Source organism: Artibeus jamaicensis, unplaced genomic scaffold (assembly GCF_021234435.1).
Source record: "Artibeus jamaicensis isolate MK-2021 breed Jamaican fruit bat unplaced genomic scaffold, CSHL_Jam_final contig_466, whole genome shotgun sequence".
Taxonomy (NCBI): domain Eukaryota; kingdom Metazoa; phylum Chordata; class Mammalia; order Chiroptera; family Phyllostomidae; genus Artibeus; species Artibeus jamaicensis.
This window is the reverse complement of record NW_026521844.1, coordinates 16,721,771-16,742,300: the sequence shown is the minus strand read 5'-3', so window position 1 is coordinate 16,742,300 and position 20,530 is coordinate 16,721,771. Positions and strand designations below refer to the sequence as shown.

Genomic DNA, 20,530 nt, shown 5'->3' with positions numbered 1-20,530 from the left:
CATTTTGGTCCTGACAGTTTTATGCCCATGAAAGTAATACAAAACCATCATTTTCCAGCCAGTTAAATGACAAACTACAGCTATAAACCAGGGAAACTTGCCCTGTGTCTGTCTGATAAAGCAAGAGTATGTCATTTGCCCCAGGGCATCTTTGCAGAGTAGGCTCCCTTGCTTGAAATTCAACTCTCATTCTGGTAACCAAGCCATCACTGGAAAAGCAAAGAGACATGACAATTAAACATTGTATAACACAGATTCAGGCAGTCCAGTCCTTCCAACTCACTTGCACTTCATACTAAATGTTAACTTACTCCATCTCTTTCCCATTGCTTCATGCTATGTGAATTAAAGGTACTTATAAACTTCATGATTGGGGCATTTTAATTTTGTCTGTGAACCTTTCTGTTTCATGATCAGGGGAAAGAGATACCAGCCCCAGAATAGTCTCCCCAGCCAGTCTGTGAAAATCAGTGAGAATTCTGTCCATCCAGGTGAGAAGGAAGGCTATTAGAAACCTAGGTGTTATTTTTTAAATTTTATGTTTTTATTTATTGCAAATGAAAACAAACAAAATCAGCTGGGGTAGCAATATTTATATCAGACAAAATATATATTGTTGATGGTAACACATACCTGTCAGAATGGCTGTCATCAATAAATTAAAACAAGTGTTAGAAAGAATGTGGAGAAATGGTGACCCTTGTGCACTTGTTGGTGGGCAAGCAGATTGGGTCAGCCACTATGGAAAATGTGAATGTGTTTGTATCTCTCAGATCAGCTACAGTCTCTACCTGATTAAGATGAAGGGCCCTGTGTGAGCCCCTTCTCTCTCTCTCTCAAGAACGCCTGTGCCTGTCCTCCTCTTTTCTTCCCTCAAGGTGTCTACCTTTGCCTTCTCTCTCTTAAGCCTCAACAGTTCTTTTGCCTCTGTAACTCGTTTCTTGAGTCCATGCAGTGCAGTTAGCTCCTTCTTCTACCTCTGTGATTTCCAAACAAACCTTTTGCTTTTACTTGAGTTCTTAGCTCTGAATTATTTCTTAGGCAAGCTCAAGAACTGAGGTCAGACTCTGCTGGTAATATCTGGCACCTTTCACCATTAATAACTATACTAATTTTTAAGCAATCATGCCAAAACTATTGTATCAATTACAAAATTCTGCTATATCAAGTAAGTTACTATTTAAGTTCTCTTGTATTTCATATAACTGTATGCATTTTTATATTACTGGCTGTACCAGTCTCTTATGGTTGTCTATTAAAATAAATTTACCTTCTTTGCTTACAGCTCCCAATTTGCTCCCCACTATGGAAGGATAACTCAGTCCCCATCTCAAGGGCGGGATCTGAGTTTTTCTTAAGGTCATTCGTGGTAACGTTGTTACCGTGATTAGTTCACAGGCATGGGACTTCATTCTGGTCAATGATGTGTAAAGAAATGTGTGTCAGAAACTTGTAGGAAAAATGACTATTATTAAAAAAGAACCAAGTAGAAGAAACAGTTATCTCCTTCCTTACGTTGTTGCTGTGCATCAGTGGGACCCAGGGAACAGCTGCTGCCACAGCAGTCTGGAGGAGAAGCTTCCACTGCATGTGGCAGGTTGGAAAAGAATAAAATAAAATCACCTTCTCACCACCATCTATCATCCTTCTTTCTACCCACTTATTTATTTCAACACAATGTGGATCATAGCCTAGGTCTTCATGCCAAGTGATTAATAAAGGGCAATATTTAAATGAAGATCTCTCAGTATTATACTATAAAATATATAAGCTACTATAAAAACTATCTGCATCTATTATAGTGATGACATTTTAGTAAATTAAAAAATAAAAGTGTGTATCTCCTTAAATGTAATGTTTTCATTATTATTCATAATATTATCATGCTATGTTTTTAAAATATAGCATAATAGTTTTTTTACTCAAAGTTCACATATACTTTAATACTATATTCAGGAAAAGTGAGAAGATAAAAATTTGTGAGAGTTAGCTTTACTTTCAAAAACTTGTAAATTATATATATATATTTTTTTAATTTAAATTTCACCCTTCTCTATTGCCAGCTAAAAAGAGCTCATGGACATGGACAATAGTACGGTGATTGTCCATGGGGGTATTTACAAGAAAAGATGGGTATATTTTAAAGGTACAGCAACAGGATTTCCTGATGAAGTTGATTTTGAGTGTGAGAAAAAAAAAAGATCAGATATATCTCCAAAGTTTTTGGCCTGAGCAGATGAAAGAATGAGCTTCCCACTAAATATTATATGAAAGCCTGTGCTTGTAGCAGGGGAGAAGGCAAAAAGACCAGAACATCAGCTTTGGACAACTTGAATTTTTGAGGCAGCTTGGTAAGATACTAGGAGAATTCATTAACAATTGGAATGAGGAAAACCGAGACAGACAGTTGAACTTAGAATGCAGTTTACAAGTTCCACACCAGGCTAGGGACAACCCACACAGGTCCTGATCCCTCTAGTGTGACATTCTTTGAAGGTGAATTTGACCAGAGAATGACCCGTTACCCCTTTATATAGTCATTCGGATCTATCAGCATGACAAAGGACACACCTGAAAAGCTGAGGAATATTTCATTTAAACCCTCCCTTGAGACCTCCACTAAAATTCCCACATATAAAAACAGGTAAAAACCCTCAAGATAAAGGACCCAGTGCAGTCTCTCTCTCTCTAGTAAGAAAACAAATGTATTTTAGTTAATTTTGTATTAACTAGTACACATAGTATTCATTGTTTGTCTTTGCTGAGATCTGTTGTCTGCTTCAAAATTTTAGTTGGCTCAAGAATATAAGGGTGAAAATATTTGTTAACATCATCAGACAATCTGTCTACTACTGTGTGGTTGGTTCTTTCCCTAGAAAATATATGTAGCATTTTCCACTGTTAAACATGCTTTCAATCCCCTCTGCCTGTACCACTAGGAAAGTCATCCAGGTGAATCCCCTCTGTCCCCTCACCTAGACACAGGTCCAGGAGAGTTCCCTATGTAACTTAACTGTTAGAGACCAATGTTATTCCAGAAATTCCAATGTCTTTGTCCAACCAGATCTTGTGTAGAAGGCTAAGGATGGCTCTAGAATGGGTTCGATGAGATCAAGACCCCCGACATCCTGATTCCATGCATTGATTAGGAAGAAGGGAAATCCTGGCATCTTCTTGGGGCACCGGCTGGGCACCTTGCCACAACCTAGACCTAGGTGCTTATAGAACTGAGCTGTGTTTAAGTATTTATTTAAAGGAATCATGTTTCTGATTCATACCTAAGCACTGTCTTATTTTGCACAGCCAAGTATTTGCACGATTACCTCCTATGTTTGGCATTATACTGCAAAGAAAACCAGGCAAAGAGAGAGGGGGAAAAGATTGATCTAATATTAAATTTAACTTTGTTTAATAACACTTCAGTTCAACATGTACAACATGAATTGTGAAGCCGATGTAAGGTAATGTTTGTATAATTATTTCTTGTGTTTCCTCAAGCACACGTTAACACCCATCTTATTTATACACAGCAAAGTACACATTTGTGTGCACAAACGTGAAATCCTTCTCAGCCATATCCCCTCCCTCCACAGGGGTACCTAATCTGATTTTTTTGTTTCAGTCCCTTGCTTTTCTTACTATTTTTATACAAATTAGTGTTTTTTTAAATATTATATTTACTTGCTTTAAAATGTATCAGTGATGTTTAAATGGAAAACCAGATGTGCCCACATTTTGGGCATCTGTTAATAATCATTTTCTGTCATTTATTTTTTAATATAATCCTCACTGGGTTTCTCAGGCTGGCATTTTTCCTCCTTTGTTAATTATGTAATTCAACCATTTGTCCTTGAAAGGTTGCAGGTTCTGTTAACAGCTTAATAAAAAAAGGCATTGCAATATAGAGAGAAAATACCTCCTCTTCCCTTTTAGCTACAAGAAAAATAAATAGTATGTAACATCATAAACCTGCCTTTATAATGTTTACTACAAAGCATTGTATAAACTAAGACCTGCAAAAGTAATTCAAAGTTTTAAGGGCTTTCTAACTGGTATTATTATTTAATAATATTATTAATAATATTTCAATTGACATATCATTCAGGGTCCCATTAGGAAACCTAGGAATATTTTAAATGAATCCATCAATGATTTAAAACATTCTTGGGCTAGCAGCAGTGGGAACCTGTTAAAACCCAGTGGGGTAAAAGGCAGAAAAGGGAAAAAAATGGAGAGGGAGCTACAGCTGTAAATGGGACAGAACTTATGACCTTTGATAGTGAACCTCCATCATCAATCTGTGTCCTGACAGGAAAAGAGCCATAGTATTAAATATACTGTCTTCCTATTCTCTCATTTTGTGCCAGTGCATCTAAGATTTTTTAATCTAATACAAGTCAGGGAGGAAAGCAGCCTAATAATTTGTTGTCTGCAAGGCTCGGCCTCCTACGGAGAACTAAGGTAGAAGTTATAACTAGAGGGGCAAAGAGAGATTATTTGAGAAAAATGGTACTACTGTTTGTACAAAGATATAAATATTTTAAAATTCTCTTTATTAAATTCCAGTAACTCATGTAGCCAAATTCTCAAGTTCCTTGGGTATATTTCTGTACTTCATGTTACCTCAAGCAGCAGTTAAAACAATTTTTCCACTGCTATACATGACAAGTGGTCATTTTTCCAGCCTAACACAGCAGTTTTATCACCACTTTTCTAAGTTCCATGAACAATGTCCTTGCAACTTTTCCAGATATTATCAACTCATGAACACAAACAATGCAGTGGTTTAGGTTTTTGTTACAGCAGAGTCCTATTCCTACATAAGAGTTCATATATTAGATTTTGGTGTACAAAACAAGCACCTAAAATTGAAAAACTTAAACAATGTTTTTGGCTTAATAAAAAAGCAAATTACTTCATTTCCCTCATAATTTTTGCCGTGGTTAGGTGCTTCTTCTGGTCTTGGGGAATTCAGATGATTCCTGTTGGGTTCCACCTGTGACTGTAGAAAGCTGGCCAGTGAGCTAGACAAAAAATGACTGCCCTTTTATCTCTAGAAGTTAGTATACTGTGACACAGGTGCTCATTTCTCTTCCTTGTGCCCCTTACCTTTTAGTACAGTATCATGGGCTTGTTTATATAGTTTACTTATGATTTCAAATACAGCATGCAAGGGAAAACCCCAATGGGTCACTGTTTTAAGTCTTTGCTTGCATCCCATTTGTCAACATCCCCTGGTAAATTCAGGTCATAGATCAAATCCAAATGTAAAGGGTGGAGGAATAGATCCCACCTTCTGGGGGAGCAGGAATCACTGCTAGCTCACGTGATACATGCCATCTGAATTAGAAATAAACATGTTGTTTCAAGCTCTTTAAATGATAATGCTACTTCTAAAGTATATGAAGATTTCCTTCTTGTCTTAAGGCCAAGCATTAATCTTTTGGTTACCAAGTCATGAGTTTCCTTAGTGAGAGGCAAGTTGGCTGGGGGAGTAGGAGGGCTTGAGGTAAATGCTACTGACCACACTGCTGACCATACTAATTCCTAAAGTGTGGGAACTGGTCCAATCATATCAGAACATACTGACTGAATGTCAGCTTAGTACACAGATCTAAGAAGATCTTTTTATTGTAGGAATAATATAATGTGCATAAAAATAAACACACTATAATGCCATTTATTTATATTCCAAACATAACAGACATAACCACAAACATTTTTACTTACATGTGATATATATCTACACATTTACAGACAGACATGAAACACATTGTGTGTTATAAATGTGTACAAAACTGAAAGTAGTAACTGATTCTGGGAAATGAATAATATAAAAAAATTTTAATTTTTAACTCATTTATTTTTTATTCCAAGCTCCACATTTTTATAAGGAGAATGCAATCATTCTTGTATTACTTGTATCAAGGAAAGTACAAATCTTTGTTGTATACATTTTATATGTTCTCTCTTAAGAGTAAATAAATTAAGCAAATCAGTAGTTTAAATTCAGGCAAAATGAATATTTTCTTGGTGCTTTGTAACTAGAACTGTACAGAATACTCAAGGAAGGTAGAACATAAATTCGTGGCTAAGTGGCTGCTTTTGCCACATGTGAATTTCACTTTTTTGCTGCTTGTTTTGTCTCAGTTGCAGGCCGTGGATGCAGGCAGTGGTTCTGAAGCTCATCAAACATAGGAACATGTTTTTCCCAGTGTAGAGAATCTTGCAGAGATTAAATTGCAATTTGCTGACAAATATTTTATGTGATACATCTTAGACACTGTACTGACTATGACATGACATACTTTCAGGACATATTTCACATTTGCCTTATTTTTTAATTTCTATTACTATCACTAGCCTACAAGAGCCCAATATATGATATGCAAATAGAGATTTGAGAAAGAAAATAGATAAGTTGGACTTAGTCTGACAGATTTTGATTTATGATTGTGATTATTATTACTACTTACTTATTTTTCTGGGTGGAGATTATCTGTGTTTGTCTGAAATAAAATATGTGTAATATTAGATATAAAAATAATGTAATAGATTTCAAATTGATCACTAACATGCACTGTGAAATTCCTTTTTACTTAACCTTTCTATACATTAAACTTCTTATCTTCTTGCCTGTGAAGTAGAAGCAAATGTGAAGTAAGAAGAGAAAGTCTCTCTAAAACCATGTGGAATTTTATTGATAAGGAAATTGAAGGATCTTAGAAGTAGATCTTAGAGCTAGGAGGATTTGCCCTTAATTACACAAAACTTCAGCGATGACAGAGAAGTCCAGACATACCTGTGTGTGCTAAATTTGTCAATACCTCTCTTTCACAGAAATAAATTTAATTCTTATATATCAAAGATCATGTAATAAAATTAAACAAAATATGTCAATTCATAAATTATGATAGTCATAAATATTATTCAGCAAAATTTTGTGATTATTTCTCCTCTGGACACAGAACTGTACTACACAGCTTCTAAAGCTAGTTGTACTTCAAAAATTAAAACATGAGTTGAAACATATGATGTGTTTATTTTTATGTGCAAATGTTGAGGCCATGTGTACTCCTTCCTGCCTCAGCAAGTACGGAAGTTCAGTGATGAAGCCTGTTTTGCCTGGGCCCCGGGTGAAGACCAAGTAAAGTAGAGCTCCCAAGATGCTGATGTTGGTTTTGTCAGCCACTGTTGAAGTGAGCTATTTTTTGCATATCACAGACTCTCCTGACAGGTGCACATTTGTTTGTTTGCTTCATGTATGCACCCTGGAAGATAAATGATTGAGTATAAGATTTTCTTCATGGGTCTTATCAATTATGCAGTGAAGTTGTCCAGGACCATGAGTCATTTCTAGTCACCTCACTACAAAGTTGTCATGTCTTCTAACATTATTTGAACCTGTAGACTACTGGGCCCGCAGTCCCTCCTAATGGCACATTTATCCTTTGCCCTCCTCAGTTAGATTTACATCTGATCTTTCTCTCTCTCTTTTAAATTTTCTAGTGACTTTCATCATCTTTTTTGCTTTACTAACTGATATTTTTGTTAGTTTTGTTAGCAAACATCAAGCACAAATGAGCCATTTGAAACCAGCTAGGATTTTATTAACTAGAAAAATAAAGATCTTAAAAATTTATTTTATTGTTGAGAAAAACTGAAGTTTTTTAGAGAGACTATCAGGAAGGCAATGCTTTGGGTTGTTAGATATGTAAAAAATGCTTATTTTGCCTTTACATATGACTGTTATCATATGTAATTCTAGGATTAACAATAGTCAAAACTTCAAAGCACTCAATACTTTGTCAGTTAATTAATTTCAAATATTTTGAGACATCTTATTCCAGCATATTCTTCCTAATTTGTAAGATAAACTATTGATATTAAAATTCTTAGCTTTTTTCTTAATATTTGTGTTATTTCATGAGTATATGATGTCCAGACATATGTGTATTTAAAATAATTTTCTGCTTCAATTGAGTGGACCATCTAAATGTGAGGATTAATTCAAGTCAGGTACATTTTCAACTACTGTTTACTTCCTTTCCCCTGTTGATAGTTCTGTTTCATAGATGTGCAAACCTTTGACTTCCCGCTGTATATTTCTAAAATTTTCTATTACATTTTATTATCTTTTTTACTTGTGATTTAAACTTCTGGGAGATTTTTATATTTTTAAACTGTAGGTCACTGATATGTGAATTCTTTTATTTAAACATTCTATTGACATTTTAACTATAGAAATTACATATTAATTTATAAGTATTTCTTTTTTTAATGTTTGTTCTTATTTATTTGTTACTCTAATAAAATCTCAATTTTGACTGGACTCAGACTCAAGCCCTCAGAGAGGACAGAGTACATCTCATGATAATCTGTTCCCAGCATTTTTTTTTGGCCCTCTTCATTCTCTTGGCCAAAAGTTTAGCATATTCTTTAGCCTTTTCATAATTCTTCATAGTATGTTGTTTCTTCAGAGCAATACACTAACATTTGTGTTTCAGGACACTTGGAGTAACAACACACTGGATCTGGGATGCTGTGGTCCTGGGTTTTTTCACCTTCTCTATTTCGAGTTTTTTTTCACAACATACTGGTGGAGAAAGTGAAAAGCTTGAGGAGTCTGCTAGCTCATTTGGGCCTACACAATGAGACGTCATAGTATCAGTAAAACCAGGAATATCTACCACTCCTCCCTTTTTTACAATACCAGGTTGAGAACACTGAGATTGGCAAGCACAACACAACCTCAAACAGTTTTGCACTTTCTTCCTCCAGTCCTCCTTGGTCAGTAACATATACCTGGCTTACTCAGCAGCGGGTGGGCGTGGCCATGGGTCATGACCCCCTGCTTCACTGAGAAAAATTCCCACTACCGAGTCAAACCACATAACCCTTCTGTCCGTCACCTAGAACATCAGCAGCAATTCCTGTGGCCATATGCATCTTATAAAAGATACGCATTTTGCATTCATTGTCCCCTTCAATGAATTTCTGCCAGCCGGTGGCTGGGAAAGAGATGTTCAGCTCCAGTTTTAAGTAGCTGATCACCTGTGAGTCACCATAACAACAAAGAGGCCTTACTTCTGCTTAATCCAGATTATACAGTAACTTCTTTATAATTGTTTCTTAATTTTATGTTGCTCTCATTTCAATAAGTTAGTTCATAAATTTTTCTAAATACAACATGCTCTTGATTTTTTTCTAATACTGATTAAATAATATTATGTTTTTTTGTCTTCAGATTCATAGATTCAGTTTTTGATTGGACCAATTGTTCTCATTGTTCATAGTAAATTTTCCTTAATGTTTTTTATGTTTCAAACATCTGTGAGTCTTTTGTTGTACTTTTCTATTTGAGAGCAGCACTATGAAAAGTAGTATATAGTCTTTATAGTTTTCCTGGTCTGTTTATTCTTCTGAATTAGCTGCATGTGGGCTTTCTCTGAGCTTGTGTGGTGTTTAATGAGCAGACTAAATAAAATAAGAATGGCCCTACGTTGGAATGTCTTAGGATAATGTTAAGTTGCTGAATAAAGAGACCATATAATTTTTTTCTTTTTCATCTGTGTCCCCTGTAGAGGTCTGTAGCAACAGTGGGCTATGGCTATGTCCTGCTTTTCAACTATATGAACTCCTCATGCAAATAATTTGCTGTGTTTAGAAAGTAATTTTCACAGCTTGAATCCAACAGCAAATGCAGTTTTCTGTACTTGAAGGAAGAATTGATTCAGCTCCAGTCTTGGTCAGTGGTCCATTTTTTCTTAACTATGCTAGCAATTTTCAAACGTTTTTAATCTTAAGAGTCATTTTTAACTAGCTGGTGTGGCTCAGTGGATTGAGTGTGGGCCTGAGAACCGAAGGATCGCAGTTCAATTCCCAATCAGCACATGCCTGGGTTGCAGGCCAGTTCCCAGCAGGGGATGCATGAGAAACAATCATACATTGATATTTCTCTCCCTCTTTCCTTCCCTTCCCCTCTAAAGATAAATAAATAAAATATTTAAGTCATTTTATATTTTTATTTATGTTCTCATTATAGTATTATCATATTAGTAATTAAAACCAAAAAAGAAAATATTTGAAACCAAAGAATATACAACAGACATTCTATCAGTCTTTGGAGTAACAATGTCGTAACATTATGTGGTCTGTCAGTTTCCCACAATACATTGTAAGAGAATGAGAGTGAAAAATGCACTGATAATTCTGAGTTTATATTATTACAAAAATTGGCCCTAGGTCAAAGTTTGTAAACCACTGAACCCTGTTATTCCATTGTTTAGCTAGGGTAAAAAAATGCCTCGAATAATAAGACATTTTCTTGCACATTTTCTTTCCTCACTGCCTTTGCCAAAATTTAGTCTAGAGCTTTACAAGTGACCCCTGAGTGGTAGCTGGAGACATATGCCACCTCTCTGTGCCATTTTGGTTTACCCATGACCTGAAAGTTGATAGATATACTTCTCATTCGTTGTTGAGTGTGTGTTTGCTTTGATTAGACTCTGTTGGGAAAATGACAGATAATTTAGCAACAACACTCTTAGCTGTGGTTTGATTTTTCCCTTCTCTGTGTGTTTCAACAGTGTCATGACATCTGCTCCCTGTGTTCCTTGGCAGTCAGTCTCCCTTTGTCAGTCCCGACCCGCATCTGCCGTCACTGTTGCTTTCCTCTTTTTCCGAACTCAAAAAAAATGCAGCACACAGTGGTTTCTTCCATTTAACATAAAGCCTTTGGGATCCGTGCATGTTTCTTGTTAATGCTTAATAGTTGTACCCATTTCATTGCTTCTTCATAGATATCTTGATTGTTTATTGATTTTTGTTATTCTGAATACAGCTATAATCAACTTTTTACTCGTCTTAATATAGACAGGTTTTCATTTAACTTGTTTTATAATATATTACTTGATTATTATTTTGATCTTGAAGCAATTTACCATCTGCTGCAAACATGTCATTTTTAAAAATTTTAATAACAGAACAGAAGATGAAATAAAAATATTAAATATATTAAACAGAAGGTCATTTGCAAAGGAGATATTATCAGTGCATCTTGAAAACTTCAAAGTTATTGAGAACATTTTGTTATAATAAGGGCTCGCCACACAAAAGAAGTTTTTAAGTAAGTTGATTTGTTATAAGTATTTGTGCCCTAATGTTGGTACTAGACTAATATAATCAGTCTAGACTGATAATATAATCAGTCTATAATCAATCATTTTTTTGACTTCTTAAAGAATGTCACAGGTACGAGAAAATATTTTAAAAGTCTATTATCCAGTATAGAATTATTACTAAATGTTTTGAGAAATATCAGGCTTTATTAAAACTACTGATTTTTTAAAATTTTACACACTGTTATTTTACAAAGTATTTTAGTTTATTCAACTCATTAACAAATAGTTACTGAGCATCATTTTGTGGGCACTATATTAGGTTCAAAATCAGAGAGAATAAGTATAACTATGCATAGAACATTTCATAGCTTTAGACACAGTTTCAACTGTATCCCTGTAACCATGGGCACAAAAACACAAAAAGAGAGCAGTTTTTGAGCCTCCATCTTAATTCTAATTATTCCACTTTGCAGCCAGTTTTGGGTGCTCTCTAGACACCAGTAGCGACTTGCCTCTCCAGTGGAATCTCACATATGTCACTAACTCTATTCTCTGGATGAAATATTGTATTTTTCATTGTGATTAGTTAATGACAATCTCTATTAGTACTGAGACCTCTTAACTCTGAAATTCTCTAGTCATTGCCTATCTTTCCACATAAAAAAGGGTGTTTCTAACCCATACAAGAGACAACCTACTGACAAATTAAAATACCATCCCTTTTTTTAATTCAGGGAAGTTCCTTTACTTTTGTAGCAATATACCAATCATCCATGAATCTCTAAAATGAAATAGAATATAGTAAATAAATTTGAATGAATTAATAAATAAATGAAAATAAATGAGTAAATAATGAATAAATGAAAAACTAGTTTTTATATTTAGGGGCCAAACTGTTGTTTTCATTAATTCTACAGGTTTGTGTTTTTTTCATTAAGTTACTTAATTATATAATTTTTAAGAAACAAAAGAACATGGAAAATATAAACAAGGAAAAAAACAATTAATAAACCAATTTTAATAGTAGAGTAGATCCAGAACCACCAGAATAATAGAATTCAGTGAGATGCCCAAAGGAGTTGATTCTACTGGCTTAAAAGTGCAGTTGTTCAAAAGATGAAATTTAACCCTTCATTAAAAAATCTGAACCCTGGTGCTACATTTCCATCAATTTGTTCGACATACATTTAGTTTTTATGAACCTATAAACTAGGTCAGTTGTCCAATTCTATTCAACTATGTACTATTACAACAGTAAGGTTTATACTAATTCTAAATATACTCTATGGAGTTTATTGGGAATGACATATCATATATAAAATATTTATAGAAAGTACTAAATGGAACTCTAAATAATGCCTTAATAACTCTGGAAAAAGAAAGATTAGAAGGATATATTTCTGTTTTTCCTACAATATGTACATTATTAGAAAAATGACATTCCAGTATGTTATATAAAAAATCTCTCCCCACCCCTTTTGCTTGGAATTAAAGCTGTTGCAGTGGAAGTCATTTCAGCACAAATATGATTAGTGCGTTTAATCAAAATGCCTTATTAATGGAGCGAGATCTTACTCCCAGGTACATGTCAGTTTTGACTCACATGAACACTTATAAAAATAATCTACATGATTGGGCATTTCTTACATCAATACCTACTTGATGTAGTGTGGCAGGATTCTGCAGCAGCTCTTCTAGAACAATCCTGCATGAATCTTGTCTGGTTTAGAATGACTCTGACTCTAAATATAGAGTGTTGATTAGTGTGAATATAGGCATATCAGTTAAAACTAACAGTATGGCCATTGCCAGTATCAGCAAAGGAAAGTCGGTCACACCAATAATGTTACTAGATTATCAAAGTGTAATCAGAAACATGGGCATCATGGTTGTGGGTGATACAAACACAGACAATGGAGATATATATTAATTTTTTCCAGCCTGAAGTATTTCATAACTAAGATCGCCTTATATTTTACTACACAATATGTCAGTATTCATGTTTTTGAGTGATTTCTTTGTACAAAGAAATGGAGCACAACACGCTACCCCAAAAGAGGCCACTTTAACATAAGGATTATTTTTGGTCGGTTATTTTAAGAGGCTGGTTACACAGAAGAATCTCTGAAATCAAAGAAGCTGCCATTTTGTGAAGTAATTTTACATTTGTAAAGGAAATCTCCATCTGTATGTTTCTTCTAAATATCAGGAACATGAGTCCTTTATAGTTGTTCCTGAAAACCCTTCCCCCTTTCCTCCCATTATCCTCTCCCTCCTCCCCTCTGGTTCCTGTCAGTTTGTTCTTTATTTCAATGTCTCTGGTTATATTTTGCTTGCTTGTTGGTTTTATTGATTAGGACACCAGTAATGGCCATACATGGGAAGAACCAAGGGGATGTGGAATCCAAGGAAGGGAGGTGGGCATGGCTGGTGTTGGGGGGAAGGTGGGGGGAAATGCAGACAAGTGAACTTGAACAACAATAAAAATCTAATAAATAAATAAATATCATATCACACACATACCAGGAACAGAAGGATGACTACATATGTAGAAACTTTTATTTTTCTCCCTTACTAAATGATGTAATGAAGGATTACACAATCTGTTTTAATTTTCATTATGTCTGCTACAGCATAAGCACACTTAAGCATGCCATCATTAATATCAGCAGCATCCTCAACAATATACAATCATATAAAGAGTTAACTTGACTCATCAAAAGTTATGTACCATCTTAAAGACAAATAAAACAATACATTCAATTAATTAGTAAAAGTAAAAAAAATAAATAAAAATAATATGTACCAGTAGAGAATTGTCATAGGGAAATTATAAGACCAGATGTGCCAGTGTTTTGGCATGGATACCCAGAATATTGTGTTGTTCCTGTGAAAATAAAAATTTGCTCAATCACTAACTCTGAGGCTAATGTTATTTAAGAAGTAAAAATATAAAAAACAGATTGTTAACTTTCAGAATTTTGTGTTCTTAGATAAATTTTCTCCCACTGTTCAAAAGTACAAGATTCCTATGAAATCTTCCCTCAGCTGAAATGGCATAAATTGAAGAAGCAATTACCCAAGGACACATCCTGCTAATGGATGCACACAACACAGAGAAGATGCTCTCAGACAAAGGAAGTGGTGGCGTGATGCTGAAGTGCTGAGCGTGTTTCTCTGGGGGGCCTTTGGCGATGCCACTCTCGCTGCTGCCTGCATGCTGCCCTTATATTCAGCAAAGCAAATGCTGAATGCTATTTTTGGTTTTCTCTTTTACTTTTAACAAAAGTAATTTTTAAAAATTTCTTAGCAAAAAAACTGTTACAAATGTAAATTGTTTGTAAAAGTGGAGTAGCATAAGGCAAATTTTCGAAAAGTTGGTGATACCTGTACAATCGAAGTTTACTTCTATAAAACTAAAAATGGTCTGTTGAAGGGTCTCAGAATGAGCCTCTCCCACATGTGACAGTTTGGCACATGAACTCAAGCTGAATACAATGAAGACACACAAAGTTTAAGAAAAACTTTTAAGCTTTCCCTTAACTGCCTAAAACAATTTAGATAGAGGGCCAGGCCAAGAAAGGGGGCTATTACCAGAGAAAAATTTTATCTGGAGGACCAATTGGTAGGACAGGAAAATCATCTAATTACCAAATATGTGTTTTTCTTATTTTCTTCTGAATCACCCTCCACTCCTTTGAAGTCTCAGGTTCCCATCAAATTTCTTATCTCAGGCTGCAATATATTGAAGCTTCAGTAGCCTGAGAGGTATTCCTGAGTCGGATATTCTTATGGGGCCCCTGTACACATCTACTTAAATTTGTTTTTCTCCTGTTACTCTCTCTTGTGTTAACTATTAGATCAGCTGAAAAAAATCTAAGAGCAGAATATAATATTTTCCTCCCATACTATCCAAATGGGGAGTGATCAGAGCAACTTAAAGAGTTCTTTAACCTAGGAGTAACTCAATAAACCAGAACTTGGGATGAGAGAAACATGCTCTCCTTTCAGCAGTGTGATCAGTGATGAATAGGTTGTTAAAACACTACTGATCCCATCTCTTTATGCAGCTCATAATACAAGAACAAGGGGACACATAATGCTAGCAACTTACAGAAAATTTGAAATTCCTAGAAGGAAATGAAGTGTGTAAATGAGCACAATATTATAAGTCTGTTGAGCCCACAACCCTGTGGAAAATTGCTGACAAGTGGTTTAGAGAGATTCAAAGGCAGCTTGCAAGGATCCTCTGAATAGTTAGAGTAAATCAGCAATTCAAACCAAGGTACCACCAAAAGTCTCCAGTATCTCTTGCCTTGAAAATAAGTATATAATCTGATAAGTGGAAGAGAGCAAGAAGAGCAATACTATCACAGACTAAAGGGTGGGTTCTTGGCTTTCCCCAGACGGAAATCAGAAGAGACAAGTGTTAGAACAGAAAATGCTTATTAAGCTTTAGAGGGAGGAGACCAAAACTTTATCCATCAAAGCAGCACACACTCAAAGTGAATCTGGCTCCCTGGCCTCTGCTGAGGCCATGTAAATACCTCAGGGGGAGTCCAGCTTTGTGGTTGACCTTCCAGGTCTCTCTTTGAGTGAGCTGGCTACATGCTCCAATATCAAATGCATGTGTCATTAGCATTTTAAATCTCTTCTCAGGAGTGTGTTTTTATTATTACAATGAGCATAAGTCACCAAAAGGACAATCTCAAGAGCTCCTGTGCACATGCAATTTTACAGACTTTCTCTGAGCCTGAGTGCATCTCTTCTGTGTTCCACGGCACTGCTGACACTGTGTTCTAATTAGCTGAGGGCAGAGCAGTGTGCTGCTACTCTGGTTTGAAGCAGAATCCAGTCCTGTAGCTTTCTTGCCAGTGGCCTTCTGCAATATCCCCTACTCAATTGCAAAGAGAAGAACCGAAAGAGAAAAAACAATGAATTCTTAAAAGCTTCACATTTAAGTCAAAACTAAATGTATTGATTTTTTCAGTAAGTTCTTAAAATCATAAATCTAATTTTTTATTTTTATTAGGCCCATAAGAGATATCACATTGGTGTAAAGCTGTTTTTCATCATCTTTACTTTGCTTTAATGTTTTATTTAAATTCAAAACACAAAGTAAAACATAGCATATATAAACATTTAAAAAAGTAGGCAAATACTTTTAGGTCCAAAGGTGTGATAAAAGTAATTTGGCCTCAATAAAACCCTTTTTTAAGATTTTATTTGTTTAAGAAAGAAGGGAGAAAAGCATCAATGGGAGAAGCATCAGTTGATAGCCTCTTCTACACCCTGTGATGGGAGACAGAATTTGCTAATGAAGCATGAGCAGGCGTAGAACCAGCAAGTTTTTGCTTTGTGAGACAACACCCACTCAACTGAGCCTCACTGGTCAGGGCATAAGTTTTTTGCTTTAAAGGTTAAGCAACAGAAAGTAAAGGTTTAATGACAATGAATTGTCAAGGTTTTACAAATGATCTCAATTATAAATGTTCAAGAAAAGGATGATATGTGACTAAAATTTAATTCATTTGGAATAAAAAGTTAAAATAACATAATATACTTTGAAAAGTCTAAAAATAGTCTTTTTTAAAATATATTTTATTGATTTTGCCATTACAGTTGTTCTATTTCCCCCCTTCATTCCCCTCCACCCTGCACACCCCTGCCCCCACCATTCCCCCCTTTAGTTTATGACCATGTCTCTCAAGTTCTTTAGATTCTATATTTCCCCTACTATTCTTACCCTCCCCTATCTATTTTCTACCTACCATCTATGCTACTTATTTTCTGTACCTTATCCACCCTTCTCCTTCTCCCATTCCTCTGTTGCTAACCCTCCATGAGATCTTCATTTCTATGGTTCTGCTCCTGATCTAGCTGTCCTCTTAGTTTGCTTTTGTTTTAGGTGTGGTTCTTCATAACTGTGAGTTTGCTGTCCTTTCACTGTTCCTCTTTTTATCTTCTTTTCCTTAGATAAGTCCCTTTAACATTTCATATAATAAGGGCTTGGTGATGATGAACTCTTTGAATTTGATCTTATCGGAGATCTTTATCGATCTTATCGGAAGCACTTTATCTGTCCTTCCATTCTAAATGAAAGCTTTGCTGGATAGAGCAATCTTGGATGTAGGTCTTTGGTTTTCATGACTTGGAATACCTCTTTCCAGCCCCTTCTTGCCTGTAAGGTCTCTTCTGAGAAATCTGTTGACAGTCTGATGGGAACTTCTTAGTAGGTGACTGTCCCCTTATTTCTTGCTGCTTCTAGGATTCTCTCCTTCATTTTAATCTTGGCTAATGTAATTATGATGTGCCTTGGTGTGCTCCTTCTTGGGTCCAACTTCTTTGGGACTCTCTGAGCTTCCTGGATTTCCTGGAAGTCTATTGCCTTTGCCAGATTGGGGAAGTTCTCCTTTATTATTTGTTCAGATAAGGTTTCCACTCGTGACTATTCCTCTTCCCCTTCTGGTAGCCCTGTATTTCAGATGTTGGAGCATTTAAAGATGTCCTGAAGGTTCCTAAGCCTCTCCTCCTTTTTTTGAATTCTTGTTTCTTCATCCTTTTCTGTTTGGTCATATTTTTCCTCTTTCTGGTCCACTCCTTTGATTTGAGTCCCAGTTTCCTTTCCATTACTATTGGTTTCCTGTGCATTTCTCTTCATTTCAATTAGTTTATCCTTCATATGTTCCTCTAATTTGTGACTAAAATCAACCAGTTCTGTAAGCATCCTGATTCTACCTACACCTTCATCTTGGCAGAAGTCCAGAAACTAGTCTTAAACAAACTTTTAAGTTCCGTGACTAAAAATCCTTTGAAAATAAAATTTTTATTGGGACATTGTTAGCAAAAACAAACGAACATATGAACACAGCTTGGTAGGCATGGACTCTGAACCACCATCAGCACTGTCAGGTGGAAAAGGCAAGCACGTCCATTGTCTCTTAGTTGGCGAGTGTTTTTATACATCAAGTAGGTATAGAAAATTGTTTTGAAAGAATTTACATTGGCCTCAGATAAATGGGGTGGAAGAAGCTGAGAGAAGGGATTGTTCTAGGATAAATGCAGAGTCCATAGGAAAAAGTGCCTGCTTCTGTGACATAGCCTTGGGTAACAGATGATAAAATTCATATGTAAATAAGAAGTGGAGGCTTCTGTGGTTTGACGGAACCTGGTTAATCTCTCTTTTAGATGGTGGTGGAAACAAACACCTGAAATTTAATTCCGAGTTCCAACGAACACTCAAGAATGTAAGCAGTCCTTTGTTGCCTCTTCTACTCTGCAATTGTTAACTGATCAAGAAACTAAGATCCATTCCATATTTAAATATTCTTTATTTCTTATTCATTTCACTTATTTTAAATAATAAGAAATGATTAGAATAGTTCTTCATATACTGTAAATCTATGCACATACAACTGTATATGTATGAAACATAAAAGAATTATTCAAGAACTTTCATAATGATTGATATTCTGTCACCACATGTAAGCTATTTCCCCTTGTTTGGGGTAGTCTTTTCCACACAAACCTTTACTAAAAAGATTTAAACTGTAAAGTTTGCATGGCTAAGCAATTATTTTCAAATAAAAATGTGCATATTTGTTTTGTTAATCTCACATAGAAAATGTATATCTTTAAATATGCAAATAGCAGAAATATCCTTCAAGGTAATGAGTTTAGGTAATAGACTCATTACCTATAATTACCTAAAACTAGTTACCTATAATCTGTGGTTTTATTTACTAGTTACCTGTAATCTTTGATTTTATCTTAGTAAACATACCCACTTCAGAATATAAGATGAGCTATATATTATGATAAATTATGTACTAGAGATTATGCTAAGGATTTTTTAATAATTATTTAGGTATATTTATTTTGTATAACTTTAAACAATATTCTCTTAGATTATGAAAGTGATTTTAAATTATTTATACCTAGCTTCAAAAAATTCATCTTTTCCCAATTAATTTCCAACAAAAGTTCTGAAGATATTAAGTGGTAAATTTTATGTCAGGAAACTTTAAAATTTAATTGATGTTCAACACTTGCTGATTATTAATAGACTTTGATAGACTTTGTGTCAACTACTGTTAGACTTTATATTTTCATAACTAAAAATTGTGCAACAAATCATAATTACAGATGTCTTTTTTGTACACATATTTTTAGAGAGGGGGGAAGGAAGGAAGAAAGAGAGGGAGAGAAACATCAATGTGTGGTTGCCTCTCACATGTCCCCTACTAGGGACCTGGCCCACATCCCAGGCACATGCCCTGACTAGGAATCAAACTGGTGATCCTTTGGTTCACAGGCCAGTACTCAATCCACTGAGCTACACCATCCAGGGCCATTTTTCAGTTTCATAAGTGCTATATAAACTGCTTTTTATAATATTATACCCATTTGCTTTATAACCTGTCAATTCTCAAAAAATTCTAAGATTTCTCGGTTAGTATTGAACCACCACACATCATGAGAAACAGACAATGTACATGTGGAAATTAGCAATAAATATCTTTGATAGCAATTTTTAATTATCAGTCATGCTTATAGGTCCATGTAGAAATTTTTTTATAACAAGAAACCTTAATTTTATTCCTTACACACTTATTTTTCAAATGCTTTCTTTTGTAATAGTACAGAGAATTTCTATAAACAAATCACCCAATTTCTACCAGTGTTAATGATTAAGATACATTCATCAAAAATTCAGCAAACATTGCTACCTTACACTGAACAAAATCCTGGATTTAATTTGAATTTGAACAGTTTCCTGTTTCTATTTGAAGAAAGATATCTTAATTTATTCCATCAAATAATCCCAATTAATTTAAAGAAAATTTGGAATTAGGAAAATAAGTTATTTACTCAAATTAAACATTCATTCAGTGGAAGAGGGAACATGCAGTACATAAATTAAGGCAGATAGGTTTATAGTAGTGTTTTCAGATTTCTCTATTTTGGGAAAAAAAACCTCCCAAATCAGGTTTATTTCAGAAGCAGGTGTTGTGGTGACAATGAAGATACAAGATTAGAAAAAGAAAATGGAAAAGTTGACAGTGATATAAAAGATATTTATGTTACATAAAATAATATAGATATGAGTTGCATTGAATATTTACACATTAATCACTTTTAACAAAAAATTAATATATTAAGTTTAAATTGTTAAGCAGCATCAATGCCTAAAGATAGCATTATGGTAATAAGTGTTGAAAGTCATTTGAAACTGCTTATGTATATGTTAGCTGACATTAGCATAAGTAAATTGCTTCTGTCCTGAAATTCACCTTGAAGCCATTTTTAAATTTGGTAATTCCCTATCCTCTAATATTCAAGTCATATTTAAGTTAAAAAATGAAAATAAAACTCTGCCTGTTACTCCTGGGAATTTGGTATGTTGA

General features: G+C 34.8%; 1 long non-coding RNA gene across 1 annotated transcript in view; it reads left to right on the top strand.

The window, feature by feature from the left end:
• Positions 1-18,599, top strand: part of LOC128627739 (uncharacterized) — a 46,229-nt gene extending 27,630 nt beyond the window's left edge. Inside the window, exon 3 of the long non-coding RNA XR_008392037.1 lies at positions 18,312-18,599. This is a non-coding gene — a long non-coding RNA (uncharacterized LOC128627739). The remainder of the gene's footprint in view (positions 1-18,311) is intronic.
• Positions 18,600-20,530: the final 1,931 nt, after the last annotated feature.